Source organism: Felis catus, chromosome A1 (assembly GCF_018350175.1).
Source record: "Felis catus isolate Fca126 chromosome A1, F.catus_Fca126_mat1.0, whole genome shotgun sequence".
In the NCBI taxonomy this organism is placed as follows: Eukaryota; Metazoa; Chordata; class Mammalia; order Carnivora; family Felidae; genus Felis; species Felis catus.
In genome coordinates this window covers 159,497,072-159,514,386 of record NC_058368.1, presented here as the reverse complement: position 1 = coordinate 159,514,386, position 17,315 = coordinate 159,497,072, and the positions used below count along the sequence as shown (strand labels likewise).

The 17,315-nt window shown below is 37.3% G+C and overlaps 1 long non-coding RNA gene across 10 annotated transcripts in view; it reads right to left on the bottom strand.

Annotated features, from left to right (window-relative positions):
• LOC109502461 overlaps positions 1-15,449 on the bottom strand; it is a 306,856-nt gene extending 291,407 nt beyond the window's left edge. For all 10 annotated transcript variants that reach the window (XR_006583358.1, XR_006583356.1, XR_006583355.1 and 7 more), the window contains exon 1: positions 15,288-15,449. This is a non-coding gene — a long non-coding RNA (uncharacterized LOC109502461). The remainder of the gene's footprint in view (positions 1-15,287) is intronic.
• Between the last annotated feature and the right edge of the window lie 1,866 nt (positions 15,450-17,315).

The window sequence follows — 17,315 nt, the reverse complement described above, 5'->3', positions numbered from 1 at the left end:
GTGTGCTGATGAGTTTCAAAGCTGAACACACAGATTCATTTCCAGGGAAGGAAAAGGTAAGAAGATGACATGTTTCTCCTCAGTGGACTGAAGCCGGGACGGTCAGCAGTACGTTCCATTTTACATTTAGATTAAATGTCTTTTTTCCCAGCAGCTTCCCAGTGATTACCACAGAGGGGATTTTGATGGCTTGGTGAGAGGGATGATTGCATTTCCCCCTCATCCACTTAGTCTTCCCTTTGGCTTCTAGGCTGTGCAGGAGACTGAAAGACAAGTGTTGATAGCTTCTCTGACTCAGCACTTTTGTGGCTTGCCTTATTTTTGATGGAACTGGAGCTTTAGGAGTGAGATGCCTCTCGCTAAGAATTTCTGGATAGGCCATCTTGTCAAGGGCAAGGTCAAATACAGTGGTGTTTACCAAAGGATCTCTATAAAGAACAAAATCAGTGCTTGGGATCATTTATTACTTTAGCTCAAAATTCAAATTCGTCTGCAGTTTTGTTTTTAATGCCTTGTCTTTCTCTTCTCTCCAACACATACGGAGTTTCTAAAATTTTACATTTTTGGTGTCACTTGGGTCATTTCTCCTCTTAAATTATTGTTTGTTGTTGATTGCCCATGTTATATGTTTATTTATTTATTTATTTATTTACTTACTCACTTACTTACTTACCTACTTACTTATTTAACTGATAAACAGATTATTGGAATGTCCCGCTGGGGTCCCAGACTGTTTATATGGTCACCTAGCAACTCAAATATAATACTTTCTGAATTATTTGGAGCAGCTTTGCTTATGTACTTGATTAAGCTATACTGTCTATTCCAGCAAACATGAGAGAGGGTGAAAGTCAATAGTAAAAGCAGAGCAACATTCCATTGCTTTTTCCCCAGGACTCCTAAGAACATCTGGTCTCATTAATCTCTAGTGCCTTGCTGTATGTGATAGACATATCCTGAGTTCCATTCATCTCAAGCATGGTCCATTGAAAACTGCTGTTGCATAGTAATGTGGGCAGATGCTTTGAAAGCATGTGGTTTTCAAAGTGTTCAAAAGGACCTGCATTATCCAGTAGGGTGAGAATAGAACACAGCATGGTCAATCTTATGGTCATTGCCATGAGTATGGCTCAGGTCAGAAACAGCTGAAGGAATAAGCCCACAGATTGGGTGGTTTTAGCTTAATTTCTTACAGATTATTAATATGGAGTAAATGTTGACAACCACAGAGTGAATTATGTCTGAGCTTCCATAATGTGGTTTCCGAGAGTCCATGGCCTAGGATTGACATATGGTGCAAACACTTAGAGAACTTTAGCAATTGAATTACTTTAAAATTCAAAACAGGGTTCACCTCATGCAAAATTCTGCAATAATTCTGGGGTCCTGTGTAGGCTAAATTTGATAGAATTACTGACTTTACTTGGGATTTCATGGTGAAAAGAGGAGGAATCTCAGACATAGATTTGAATTACATTTGGGCAAGCAATGTAACTAACTCTAGCCTTAGGGAAAGCGATGTAAACTCTCTAAACCTCAATATCATCACATATAAAATTGGCATTTGGGATAAACTTGTTCAACTTCAGGGACTGTGAGGATTAAGTGAGAGAACATGTGACATAATTGAAACACAGCAGGTGCATGTTTCAGCTCTCTTTCCTCAACAAAAATGAGTGTATGAAGTTTTACTACATATTCTGAGATAAGTCTTTTAAAAAGCCATCAAAAAGATTAGACTGCTTCATTTTGGGGGGGATCCTTTAGGGAGTAGCATTAGATCATGCCATGAATTACTCAAGGGGTGAAGTCAGATGGTGTTCGGGGATGAGCACTACAGGCACCAATGACTTTAGCAGCTTAATTTGGGTCTTGAAATAGTAAGAATTCAACAGACAATTTTAGCAAAGTGCTTTCTGTTATGTGCACATTTGCACCTCACTGATTTTTGTTGTTCAACAACTTGTTTCTTGGTTTGTGAGAGGTTGTTTTGTCATTTATCAGCTCTCCCTCATGTTAAGGAATGATTTTGCACTAATTAGGGCAGAATATCCTTGAAAACATGAGACTTTCAGAACAAAGAACCATCTAAAAATTCTTAGATTGATCATGATGCAGACCTTATTCTCACTGTGGAGGCAAACTGCTCTTCTCTCTATAAGGTTTCTAGTTTTCAGGCCTAACTCAATTTTTGTTTTTTTTGTGAAGTCTTTCCTTACTTCTCTTTGATGTATGTCTTCTACATTCTTACAGTATTTAGGCTAACAATGTAACTCTCAATTACGTCTGCCTTGATTACTTTCTTTTATTTTGCCAATGGGATCATCTTTTCTCCCATCTAAATTAAAAAAAAATGTTTATTTATTTTTGAGAGGGAGAGAGAGAGAAAAAAAGTGCAAGCAGGGGAGTGGCAGAGAAAGAGGAAGACACAGAATCTGAAGCAGACTCTAGGCTCTGAGCTGTCAGCACAGCTGACACAGTTGGGTTCGAACTCGTGAACCATGAGTTCATGACCTGAGCTGAAGTCGGGCCCTTAACTGACTGAGCCAGCCAGGTGCCCCAGCTCCCATCTAAATTTTTAATGCTTTGTTGTCCTGCTATACTACTTGTCAAAACTTATAATGCATCACTGTTACCATGATCAGGAAGTACTTACTAATTAATTACCTGATGTTTTAATGTTTTAGTGTAATTTATTCTGGTATCCAAAAAGAGTGTACGGAGAGACTTCTAACATTGATCCTCATTTGGTTCTCTCCTTTCTAGGAACAAAAAAGCACACATTTCCCAGTCCTCTTTCAGGGATCTGTAACCAATTCTAGTCTACAAGCCATGTGTAGAAGTGACATGTCACTTTCATAATGAGGCAGTAAAAAGCCCTGCATAATTGTGGAGACCATGTGTGGAAATGGTAAGAAACAAAAAGAGATCACTGAGCCACTGCCCTGAGGACAGCTGCCCAAGAAAGCTAATGCCTAATGTTCATTGGATATGTCCTGTGAGCAAGAAACAAACCTGTATTGTGTTGTCACTGGCATCTTGAGCTTAATTGGTTTTCATAGCATTAACCTAGCCTCTCTTGACTAGCTGTAGCAGAGATTGTGAGGCACCAGCTAGACCTTGACTTCTAAAAAGTTTGCTCACTTCTCTAGTAACTGGCTGCAGGCTACTCACAGCTGAATACCTTTCTGGGAATCGCAGTAGCTATAAAAAGTTTCCTGACCAAGGCTCAGTCTCTACAGAGCATCTTGCGTTCGATGACTGGTAGATGAGGCGGCATAAAGACTCAACACCGCTGCCTCAACAGGGAACAGCTTTGAAGAAGGAGCATCAGAACTGCCTGTAGCAACTGCATTTAAATTCAACTCCTCTTTCTGCCAGCTCCTGTTTCTCTCATTGCCTTACAGATGTTGATCCCAAGGGTATGCCCCATCAAACCTTTGCATGTATTTATCTGTCTCACAGCCTGTTTCCCAGGGAAAAAGAACTAAGATATTAATACAGAGTTGTTTCAAATTCCAATAATAATGAAAAACTTATAGAATGAAGGTGACAGGGCTGTAGTTTGAGGTCCAGGAGAATCTTTTATCTATCTACTTTAAACAGCATACACAAAAGATTCAGGAGAACTTGTTTCTGCTAGTAGTTACTCTGCAAGTAAGGCGCTGTGACTTGGTTTTTTTGTTTGCCAAACAGGGATAGTAGCACATGCTCTAATGACAGCAAAGAGCTATCATGCAGATCAAATGTGAAAGTGTATAAAATATTATAATGTGCTTTAAATAAGCTATGATCTCTACGGATTTAATCTCACTTCACCAGCACCCAGAATGCCCTTGTAATGCCATTGTTGACTTATTTTTCTCAGACTTTCCAATACATTGGAGGTCTCTCAGGACAGGAGGCATTCTGATACCTTTCAGTATTTACCTTAGCACCTACCATAATGTCTCATATAAAGTAGGAGTCCAGTGCATATTTATTGAATACTCCCTTTGGCATCTGTATACCCGGGAACATATACAGGAACTGTTATTTCAGAGAAGCTTTTCAATTCATGTTTGCAAAGAAGAGTGAGATAGAAGGGACGTTAAGAAGACTCAGTAGGCCAGCAGCAGTCCCATCTCGCATTTTCACTTTAATTTGTAGAGGACAGATTTAATTCCCTCATGGAGGTATATCAACATTGTGTTTTAATGAAACATGCTTGGAAAGGGAGAAAAAGTGAATCGATTCTAGCCCCAAAAGACAAAAATGTAATTTTGGCCCTAGGAGTGAAATTCAAGAAATGAAATAAATGGAGAGCAAATGTGAAACCAACAGGAAGCTTTGGGCCCGAGGCAGTTGGTGGAGAAAGTTGTGGAGGAAGGTTGCAGTCCAGAATCCATCTCATTTAGAGCAGCTCGGCCACTTCACCAATCATAACACACGGAGGCATTTCCTTCAGAGAGAGGTTTCTCTTGAAGTGGCGAACACTTGGAATCTTTTGAAGCAGTTAATACCCAGCTGTTCTGTATGCAAAATAGAATTATACTCCTGTGTTTGAGATTTTGTTTTTGTCATAGCCTGGCTGCATCTGCTGGAAGAGTTGTAGAGAGGTCACCATGATCCCAAGTGTGACATTAATAACGAGCGATGTTTTAAGCAAGCAAAAGCAATAAAAAGAAGACAGAATATCTCCTCCAGTGGAGAAGAGGCCTACATCTTATTGTTTCCAGTGTTGTATTCCAGTGGAGCATGACACCACGGAACACTGTTAATAATTTTTCCCCTAATCAGAACAGATTGTGCTGAGGGAAGGAAGGAGAAATGTGTTATTGTCGTTCAGTCAATTAAAGACTCATGTATTTGTTGGCAACAAATAGAAATAAGTGGTCACCGTTCTGTAACACATTTCAATGAAACTGCTTCATAATGACTATTACTATTCCAGGGATTATCTCACCAGATTCATTGTGATAAATCTTTACCAGTGACAGGAAATAGAATAGCATTACAAGATGTTGGAGAGCTTAACTCAGGCAGTTAAAATAAAAGGAGCATCATTTGCCCTCCTGAGATGCCCTTCAACCTAAGTGTTCTGAATACTTCACAGCCACCAAATTAGTCTAAACCACTTTGTAAGTGCTTTTATTTTACTTTACACGTACCAGTTAAATGGCTTGGTAGTAATCAGAAAAGTGTTTTAGACTTTTCACAGTGATCACTTCAGAGTGTACACAAATGGCAAATCACTATGCTGTACTCTGGGAATTGATACTGTATGTCAACTATACTTAAAAAAAAAAAGACATAGAAAGAGAGCCAGGGGGAAAAAAGTGACCATATTAGTTATAACTTCCCCAGAGTGAACCCTTAGTCTAAGCCAAGAATTACATAGTGGAATGTTTTTTATACACATGGTCTAGAATGCATGCAAAGATTTAGTGAAGCATGTTTGTTAATGCTGGGAAATGGACAGTCGAAAAAGTCTAACTGATGGGGAACTAATTGGAAATAAAATAGCTAATTTTAATCAAACGTTTTAGTCTGCCTAAGTGGCAATGTTCATAATTACATGTTGAGGTAAAGATCACTAGTCGTTTTGCTTCATTACAAATTCTCCCCCATAGCCATTATTTTCTGTTTCATCCTGTTGACTGTGTAGTACCCATTGGTTTACATGAGTCTACTTTGCCACTTTTTTTTAAAATAAATTAAAACATATAACATGCTGACGTATATTTTGGATTATCCTCAGTTTGATGGGATCTTGATGCCTGACACTGATGATTCAATGTCAACCAAATTAAGTTTCAGGTCCTGATGTAGTCTCAGTTAATGAAGAAGTCTCATTCTTACTTGCTCAGGCCAAAAAAGCCTGGTATCATCTTTGAACTCATGCTGATGCTCATTCTTCACATTGGATCTGTCAGCAGTGCTTTCAAAAATGCGTGGAATAATTCAACCACTTCTCACCACTTCCACTACTATTCCCCTGGTCCAAGTACCATTATCCTGCCCATGCATCAATATTATACCTACTAGCTAGCATTCCTTCATTCCACCTCATCTCCCTTTAGTCTATTCTCAATCGAGCAGCCAGAGTGACACTGTGTAAACATAGCCAGATCATGTTTTTCCTTCATTCAGAGGTCCCCAGTGACATCTTATCTCACTCTGTGTAGAAGCAAATGTTCGTACTCTGACCATGAAACCTTACATGATTCAACCATGTGACCTACCATGCTGCCTTACTTTATGTGCTCCAGCCATACTGGCCTCTTTGCTATGCCTCAAATATGCTGTTAGGAAGGTCTGTTTCAGGTCCTTCATACTTCATCTTCTTTATGTCTCAGATGCTTTTCCCCCCAGATAACCATGGGGCTAATCTTTCATTTAATCAGTCTCGACTCAAAAGTCACTCTTTTGGTGACATATATACTAGGCAGCATAACTAAAATTTTGGCATTCCCCTGAGCATGTAACATACAGAGACACACATTTATCCTCTTTCTCTGCTTTTGGTTTTTATTTCTAGCACTTTATTTCTAGCACTAGTATTACTAAATAATACATACTAAATTTTAAAAAATTACCTCGTTTATTTTCTTGCTTATTTTCTACTCTGTTGCCTAAAACCCAAACTCTTTGAGGGCAGAGATTTTTGCCTGTTTTTTTCAATGATGAATTGTCTATGCTGGAAGAGTGCCTGGCCGAGATGGGTACCCCATAGTCACTGTGGAGTGAATGATCCTGAATGATCCCATTTGGAGTCCAATACATGGTTTTCTAGCTTCTTACACCAAGGTAAGTCCTATTTTACATGATGCCTTCTCACTCTTAGGGCTCATCACATATCCATAATTCTGACAAGCAACTGAATAAGAAAATTTTGTGGGAAAAGAAGTCATATCTTTTCACAAGCACAGAAAATGGAGGTCGACAACCTTTTCCTCGATAGTCAGTCATACATTTATGGAAGTGTTGAATTGTGATTTGACTAACTGGGGGCTTCTCTTTAGAATTTAATTTAGGTTTTGAATCAAACAAAACACTATTGTGATCAAGAGCAAACACCTGATCATCAAAACACTATTGCTCTTGAGTATTTTTTCTGGGATCGAATAGTGAGTAAAATAAGATTTATTAGCAGAGTAAAAAATATGAAATATTTCTTGAATAACATATAGTATCACTTAACTTCTGAACAGATAGCTTGTAATAGCTGAAAGCTACTCAACTTGTAATAGCTGAAAACCATCTTAAACAATCTCATACTTGTATTTCAGGCATTGCTAAATTGCAATGTAAAAGCTAGGAAAGTAGACTAAGTCTATGGCAGTAAGATAGGGTAGATCTTGTGATAATTATAGCTAGAATTATAGCATCTCATGTTTGGAAAAATAGCACAAATTTGCCTTTCTGACAACATGCCTTTGTCATACTAAAATCTCTTTTTTGACATTGCTGCTGATGGCTTGGTGTATCCAAATACCCGGTGATGGGAAATTTATATACTTTGAGGCAGTTTATTTTATCTTTGGACAATTTTGTTGGAAAATGGCTTATATTGATTCAATGTGTTTCCTCGAAGTTTCCTTAGAATATATTCAATAAATACTGTTGACTGAATAAATGCATAATTAAATTGGTGGTATTAGTTTGTGAAGAAGGTGATGCAAGAATCAGGTAGCCTGACAATAAAATGTGATATTTCGTGACGTAGAAATGCGTCAGAAGGCCAAATATCTATACAGGGTAGATATAAAAACTCAAAAAACCCACAATAACTTGGAATTATTTCATGTAGAGACAAATAGCTCTTCTCCTTCTACTTAAAGGGGAATTTGATCACAGTTTAATAATTTATATTTATAGTAACAACTGTGTGTTGCCAAGTAAAGGTAATAACATTTCAAGTGTTCTTTTTTTTTTAGGTTTTAACATAGTTCATAAATGTCCCCACCTCACACATTTAAACTTATAAAACATGGTGATTAGTTTTGAAGTTTTCTGAAAAATGTAATAACATGTTAATAACTATTTTCCAAGAGTAGCAAATAAATAAGATGCTTTTTGAGTTATGCAAATAATTCAGACTTCTAAAGACTAGAAGCAATTATATTCAAGTCAAAATTTTTTGATGGGATAGAAATAAGGATGTGATAATAATATTGTTTTAAATGTTATAAAGGAGAGAAAATTACTAGAAACGTGGACTGAATTTGAAGTATAAAGATATTCAACTGAAAAAGAAGAATATCCCCATGCCCTGAATTCATATAGTATGTTTGTGGTGATTAAATGGAACTCTGCTAAACTTTTGAAATTCTGCCTGTGCATTTTGGTGGCACCTACTGAAAGGTCATCCGTGCTTTCTGACACTCCAGCTTTGATAAATATCTATATTGATATCGACTCATTTATCTCTATCTACTGACTGAGAGAGACCTACACATATGCACACACACATATGTGCACACGCACACACACACACCCCACATACTGCAACATGGACTAACATCCATTTGCCATTTTAGATTTCTTTTTGCTTCTAAAATGAGAATATTTTACATTGATTGTAGGTTGGGAGGTCTGGTTTCCTGTCTTAGAAATGGCACTATAGGATGGGCAAACATCAATTTCTTCATGTGCTTAGAGGTTTTTTTTGCTTGTTTGTTTTGTTTTTTTTTTAGTGATTAAATGATTGATTACTTGGATTCCAGTTAGCTTTCATAGTTTATAACATCACTTTTCTGAGTATTTTGATTTGGGACAATCCACCTGTGAGGTGTGAGTGCTGACCGAAGGGGTGGGGTGCTGTAACTGTATGTGCTGGATGTCCTCCATCTGCTGCTCACACTGCAGCCCTCTCTGTACTGCTGTGCCCCAGTCTCTGCAGTCACATGGATAGACTTCCTTGCTCTCTGACAGGTGGGAGGTATGAATCCATTCTGCTTCCTCCCTGCATGTCATTGCCACAGCCCGCATGTGTGACCAAAGACTACAGCCCCTGTCAGTCAGCCTTCTCCAAATCACAGTAACTGCTCTCTCCTCTTGCTCCTGCAGGCCCACCCGGCCCACATTATTAGCCCTTTAGTACTACACTCCACTTGGGGATTCCCTTACTTTCTGACCATATATTTGCAAATATTTCCTTTATTAGAGTCATTACAAATTACTCCAGGCTGTGTGGCATCAGTTTCCTGCTGGGATCTTAATTGGTTGGGAATCCAAACCCTTGGAGCGTTGCAGCACAGAAGGACAGATATTGTGTTGCGTGGGATGGATACTGGAATTACTGCCTCTCTGTCATCAGCCCGGAACTTCCTCTTCCAGCCCAGAAGGCACAGTGCACGACACACCTCACATTTCTGTGGGGCAGGCGAATGGACAACAGTGGCACACGAGACACAGACTGAAAGCAGAGGGAGAGAGAGAGTCTCTAACAAAATCACAAAGGGAGAAAGGAAAGCAGGTCTCGGGGAGCAAACAGGATTTTGTGGTGAGCACGTAGTGAATTACTGCAGAAAGACTGTTACTCTCTAGAGTGAACCAGTCATAGATGGAGAGGCTGAAGATTTTTCACAAATAATTGTAAGTCCCTCGATACAAGAAGAAATAGGCAACATCAGGCCAACCTCTGCTTTAAGAAGCAAGATGCAAAGTTTCAGCAGAACGCAACACCCTAAGAGCAAGAGAAACCCAGGCCAGAAGAAAGACCACATGTGGTAACACCTGACTGAGAGTCCTTAACAGTTGTTGGTGGAACAATAAAAAAAAAACAAACAAGCAAAATAATGAAAGACTTCAACCTTAATATTAGACTCCTAACGTAAGCCATTTTGGTTTGTTACAATTACATTTGCTTTTGTTAAGTAGATATAGAGACAGATGCTGTTAGGTAGGTATATAGAAAGATAGATGCATAGGTAGATAGTAAAGAATTCCATAAGAATTCTAAAGCATATGTATGTTAAGACATTTTCATACAGCTCCAAATTAAAGAAATCTGAAGTTAGTAAAACTTTCTGACTCTGGCAGTTAGGAGACCTGTGTTTGGAAAAGGTAAATAAAAATGTTTGTGTTCATTAAAAATAATATCTTGAGCACTGTTTATATTTCAAGAAGTGTGTGGATAACCAAAACTCATCTCTGTGTCTTCTCCTTATGTGTATTAAGAATGAAACACAGCGCAACCGTCCAGTTACACCTGCTGTCCCTTCGGGCTGCCATGCTTTTTGATCACACTGAGCTGTAATTCACCCCACACCTCTGTCCTCTCTTTTCTCAAAACACCATCTTGATGATTTGTGAGACAATGATGATTCTCTATAAAATTTCAATTCTTTCACTTTCTATTTTATTTTTTCTTAGAATTTATCACTATCTTAATAACTGTCATTCTCCCTCCAAGTTCACTATAGAAAATAAACTCTATGAGGGATGTTGGTTCGTCTACTTCGCTTAGTATTTTAACTCCAGAATTTAGAAAAGTGCTTGGCACATAGTAGGAGTTTATGTATGTACTTTATTATTAATTATTATTATTATTATTATTATTATTTTGATAAAAGAGAGGAAAGAAGGAGGGCGAGGGAGAAAGAAGGAAGATAGGAAGAAAAGAAAGGGATTTGGGAGAGACACTTGGGAGAGAAGAATCACTTGTAAATTTGAAGAGAGATCAGGAAGGGCTTCGTGAAGATTGTACCTTCATTCTGAATCTCAAAAGGTGAGTGGTTTGTTTTCAGGGGGAGTAGAAGGTGTTGGATAGAGAAGGGCAGTGACCCAAATAACATTTCAGTCACCTTGATTTCAATGTAGCTCAAAGTTACAAATGTTGAATTGAAAGCCTCACTTTATAGCAATTTCCTTATCTCTACATGTGTTCAAGCACATTCTGGATGAAAAGCACTGGGGGAGATTTAGAACAATAATTCTCAATTCAGATGAATTTTACCTCCTCCCCCTGCCCCACCCCGGGGGGAGATACTGCAATGTCTGGAGACATTTTTCAATGTTACTCTGGTGGAGGATGATACTGGCATCAGTGGGTAGAGGCCTGGGTACTGCTAAACATCCTGTAATGCAGAGGACAGTCCCCTCACAACATGGCTATCCAACACATGTCCACAGGGCCATGGGTGAGAAACTCTGATTTAGAAGGAATTGGCGAGATTTAGACTAATTCCTAAAGTCTGCACCAACATATAGGATCTGAGATTTATTTTTAAGACTGACTTTTTAAAAACTAGTTTCATTTAGGATGTATAGAACAATTAAGTGCACCCTGGATTTGACTAAAAAAAACTCTGAGCATCCCTTAAAGTTATGTGTTAATCTTTTTGTACATTATTGTTACAGAGTACTTTGGGCATAATATTCTTCTGGGCTACTTCTGGCCTGATTCTGGAATTTTTTGAAAAAAAAATAGCTACCCTGAAATTGCAATCCAATGGAGGTTCCTCAAGTTAATGGACAGAAACTTAAGTGACATTGCTATTATAATGAAGACAATATCTGGTCATCTTAATTTTCATTCCTCAGAAGCCTATATCCCAAGTGCTAAGACAGCACAATTTAACAAAGCCATCTCATATTTTAAAATAAACTTAGATAAGAGAGCAAAATACTATGAGAGTTAAATTAAAAATTGATTTGCAACAAAAGAAATAGTTTTTCTTTGTTAATTTTTAAAAAAAATATTTTGTCTGTTTTGTTACCCCTGCTATGAAATTGAACACAGGGTGATGTTATAAAGATAAAACTTCTGGAATATACCATATTAACATTTAGAAGCTTTGTGAAGGAGAAAAAATGTCTCTTTAAAATCAGCCATTCCTTTTTGAGCTCTGCCACTTGCTGGGATGTATGGGGAAAAGATTCTCCTCATTATTTTTGAGTGGTATAGAGCTAGGAACATTGTTGGGAACATACATCTCAGTACTACACAGACCCAATCCCCGGTATGACAGCTCTCTTAAATGAAATACAACCTGCACTGCACTTCATCTCCCAGTCTCGTATTCCTCGTTCACATCTACTGTGATGTTTATTTATATAAAGATGAATTCTGGGATCCTGATCCATTTTCCTGACACCAGTTCAGACATGCCTGAGACCAGTCATTACCATCCAGATTTCAGCACTAACTGCTGAGAGGCAGATTCCCAATATGCAGTCTGCCTGAAGTGTTTTGGCTGCGACCAGTGGACTTTAAAATGGACAATTTGGTTTAATATCTATAATATAAATGGAACAAAGCTAATGGCAGCAAGTCTGGAGACTCTGAAATGAGAAACATCCTAAACACAACCCAAAGCATCTCTTCTCAGGCATGATCTCTTCTCTGTTCCTGTTTGTACCTTCCCGAACTGACCAATTTCGTGAATTGATTCATACACCATTTTCTTCTGTTTTTCCTTTTTTGAAAAAGATAACCCAGAAGGAAATTTTTGGATAAATTATTGTAAAAAACTTGGTAGGAAACAGATCATCAGTGCATTTAGTTGTAGAATTCTAAATATGGTTATGAAATTATCTCACTATCTCAAATTGTAGTGAACAATGTGCTTGAGGGAACGCTGCACTTTACCTTAAGCTTTTTATTTTTGTTTTTTGCATTTCTGACATTAACAGATGTTATTTTCTAGAGCAGTTTCAGGTTTACCGATCAACTGGACAATAAGCATAGAGATGTCCCATACTACTCCCACTCTCCTGGTTCATACATACCTAGTTTCCCTTATTTCCAACATCTTGCGGTAGTGTAGTACATTTGTAATAATTGAAAAGTCAATATTTACAGATTGTTATTAACTGAAGTTTAGTTTGCCAGGAGTTCACTCTTTGTGCTATATATCCTCTGAGTCTGACAAATGTATAATATCCTGTATCTACCATTACAGTATCATGCAGAATAGTTTCACTGTCCTAAAAATACCATGTGTCCTACCTATTCATTCTTCCTTCCGCCCCTGTGCTCCTGGCAACTGTTGATCTTTTTGTTATCTCTATAGTTTTGCCTTTTTCAGAATAGCATATAGCTGGGCTCATGCAGTATGTACCCTTTTCAGATTTACGTCTTTCACATGGTAATATGTGTTTTCATGGCTTGACAATCTTTTTTTTAATCATCAAATAATTCCATTGTGTGCATGTACCACAGTTTATCTTTTTTTAATGTTTATTTTTAAGAGAGAGACAGAGAGAGTGTGAGTGGGGAGGGACAGAGAGAGAGGGAGACACAGAGAGAGGGAGCCTCAGGCTGCAGGCTCTGAGCTGTCAGCACAGAGCCCAACGTGGGGCTGGAACCCAGGAGTGGTGAGATCATGACATGAACGCTTAATCAACTGAGCCACCCAGGCACCCTTACAAGGAAGTCCAATACAAGTTTTTTATTTTTGCAAAATTTTTAGAAACCTAAAAAAACCATGGATGGCACAAAATAAAACAATCTGGAATGGTGCCTTCAATAGTCTATGTCTGAAAAGGTTCAGTGGGGAAGAAAATACTGGATAATTTAAAGCACATTTGCTGACTTATACTGGCATTTAAATAAAATCTCTTGTGCAAACCTTTGTGAAAATCACAAAAATAGTTAATGTTGTTCTGTATGGGAATCAGTTTTTATAAACAGGATTTTTTAGGGACCCAAGAGGTATCACCACTCAGCCAACCCGTTGGCTTCTAAAACATAACTGAGTTCTGCTTCCTTCTCTAATGTTTGATGCTTCTTCCTGTGGTCAAACCTTTCTTCACTTTTTCAAATCCTTCAAACAGAAAACTAAGGGCCTAAACACTGTAGTAAGTAATTAGGAGTTAAGATCTGTACCAGGTGCTTGAAAGATTAGTTTAATATTGATGTTCTGTGTTGGAACTGGGGCTAGGAAGCAGCAGAATGAACTGAATGGAAATGTTTGCCGTTGGTGCTGAGTCAGTGGCCCGAGACTTTACAAGCCAGGTGGTTGTTTCCATGTGGACTGCCACTGGATACATGAGAGGGAGGGCACAACATCAGGGGGGTTGTGACTTAAAAATTGAAAGCAACTATCGGTAACAACTGGCTGAAAGTTTTAACTCACCACAGCTGTAATTTAGTCCCTGTAATCCCCCCTCTTTTTTTTTTAGCTCCAAATAGTTGCAGTTTTTTTGGCCTAATTATTACAAGAAACCCTTTAGTGATCATGCTTTTAAAAATTCCTGGGGTTAACAGTCAATGCCATAGATATTACCTAATCTTTTCTGCACAGTTTCCATTTGCATGGCTCTGAGCTGCCTTCTCCCATTTCTGATATCATGAGATAGCCGCTGCCTACATGAATACCTCTTACTAACACATCTGACCTACATAAAGAAAATCGTAATAATTGACAGTCATAACATAAAAATTGAGTTAATAGCAAAACATACCACGGTGCTGAATAGGAGGACTTAACATTATAAATAGATTAATTCATCATCATTTGATATAAGTGATTTTTTTATTGTATTTAGAATTTAATCTATAGAGTGAGGGTATGTGTGTGTGGGGGGGTGGGTTATGTGCATATCTGTTTGGAGGGTACGACCTTGAGAGGTGGATTAAAAGTTTATTTTAAAAATGGAAAATGGGGGAGCCTGGGTGGCTCACTCAATTAAGCATCTGACTTTTGACTGGCTCAGGTCATGATCTCACAGTTTGTGAGTTTGAGCCCTACATCAGCTCTGCACTGCTTAGGATTCTCTTTCTACCTCTCTCTCTCTCTGCTCCTTCTCTGCTTGTGTGTGCTCTCTCTCATAAAATAAATAAATAAACACGAAAAAAAAGAAAAATAATGGAAGAGGACTTGTCCTATAAAATGTTTCTCATTCTCTAAAATCTATCTTAATTGGTAATTTGTTTGAAATTAAGTAAATAAATCATTTAGATGCCTGTATAATTCATTACACACACACACACACACACACACCACACACACACACACACACACACACGCACACACACACAAGCCAAATGAATGAAAGATCTAAACTTAAAATAATGGAGACTCTTTTATAGTAGTCCTCCTTATCCATGAAGGACGCATTCTAAAACCCCCAGTGGATGTCTGAAACTGCAGACATTACTGAGCCTTATATATACACTATGTTTTTTCCTCTACATGCATACCCAGGACAAGGTAAATTTATAAATTGGGAATAGTAAGAGATTAACAATAATAACTAATAATAACATAGAAATATTATAATGATATACTAAAATAAAAGTTATACAAATGTGGTTTTTCTTTCTCTTTCAAAATATTTTATTGTACTGTACTCACCCTTCTTATTGTGATGATGTGAGATGATAGAATTCCCATGTGATGAGATGAAGAAAGGTGAACGACCTAGCATTAGGTTAATAATAACCTTTTGATGATAGGTCAGAAGGAGGATTATCTGCTTCCAGACTGTGGTTGACTGGTTGCCTATGGGTGCCTGAAACTGAGGAAAGCAAAACCATGGATAAGGGTGGTGCTTGGGGGTGCTGCATACCTTTTATTAAGAAAGAACTTCCTAAGCAAGATATAAAACCACAAAGCTCAGAAAATCTATATGCTTAGGGACACTGAATTTTTTTTTTCTGAATGATAAATATACCTCACATCAATTTAAATGACAAAGAACAGACTCAGAAAATATTCAAACATCTTTAGCAAGTCATCTTTTAGCCCATAATATATAAACAGTGCCTATAAAACAATAATAGCCCATTAGAAAGAAGATGTAAAATATGAACAGGCAATTCATAGAAAACATAAAAAGCTGTTCAACATATAATATTAAATTGCATTGTGAGAAGAGAACCAACCAAACAAATCAACTTACACTCAAAACAAAGCAAAACTCTTTCCTATCAGTTTTAGTATAAATTGTAAAGATTGATAATATCTAGTTATAAGTATGGAGGAAGTAGAGGTACTTTCACATACTCCTGCTGGCTGAGGACAATAAGGAAAAACCCATGAAAATTTTAAAATGCACAAACCCTTTGACACAGCAATTTTTTTTTTTTGTTTTTGGACTTGATCTTTGTGTAATATGTAACTATGCACAAAGATTATCAGTCTATAAAAACACAAAATTTTAACAGCAAAATTTAGAACCAAGAAAAAATAGAGTATTTACACATAATATATAATATAATATATCTGTTAAATGAGACACATTTTTCCATGAAAATGTGTTTAGGATATTTTTGTTAAAGAATTTAAAACACAAATATCGGATAAAATATGATCAGTTTTTGTAAAGTATACATGAATATATTATTTATTAATGTATATGTATACATACATACACATGCACACACATATCTTTTATTAAAAAACAACATTCAGCTAAGCAAATTTGAAGATCAAATTGGCTTTATTCAATGATTCATGAATCAGGAAGCATCCCATCTAGCAAAGAAAAAGGAGTTCCAAGGAACGGTGCAAAATGGAATGTTTCTATAGACAGAAGAGAGGAGGGGCAAGGAAAAAGTAGATTACCTCATCTTTCTTTGGGTGATGGAAAGAGTCTATCAGATGGATTACTTCATTACCACAACTAAGAAATTCCAGACTGGTTACGATTACATCCCTGGGAGATGTTGAAACTGCTATCACGTTAGGTATTAAGTCTTGGTTTGCTGAAGGGGGCTTAGCATAAGTGACTCCATTTTGAGCCTGTTGTTTCTTTTTTAATACTTTACAAGCAAGAAATATAAAGTCCAGAAAGCTAAGAAACAAATGTTAATAATCATAACTTCGGGGGATGGGATTGGGGTAGGAGTGGGACTTTCACTTCCACTTCCACTTCCATTGTTTTCCTTAAAAAACAATATGGGTTAAGTGTGAATTTTATTTCCATTTTGTTTTCTGTTTTGTTTTCATTCCATTTTTCTGTCTTTTAAAAAGCTAAAAGTATATATTTGAAACACTAATAACGAAAATAACACATAAATCAATAGCATAATTTGGAAAATATCCTAAATTTTACATTTAAAGATGGAAGAAAATGAAGGTGTACACCACAGCTTAATCTTAATGTTTAAATTACATGTCTAGATCTTCAAATAGTTCCTTTAAAAGTTGCCCAATGTTAATTCTAGGGAAATTACTGAGGAAATTGTATAGGAGGACCACAGTAATGGACACTGTATTCAAAGAAATCGTCCAAAAGGGGCCCACATTCACATCTCAGCAGTGATTCCCTCACCCTTTCTCAATATTCTAAAACTTGTCCTGCTTACCCAGGAAATGAAATTTGTAATGATCAAGTATAAAATGATGTTAATATTTTGGTAATTTAAAGAGAGCAGGGTG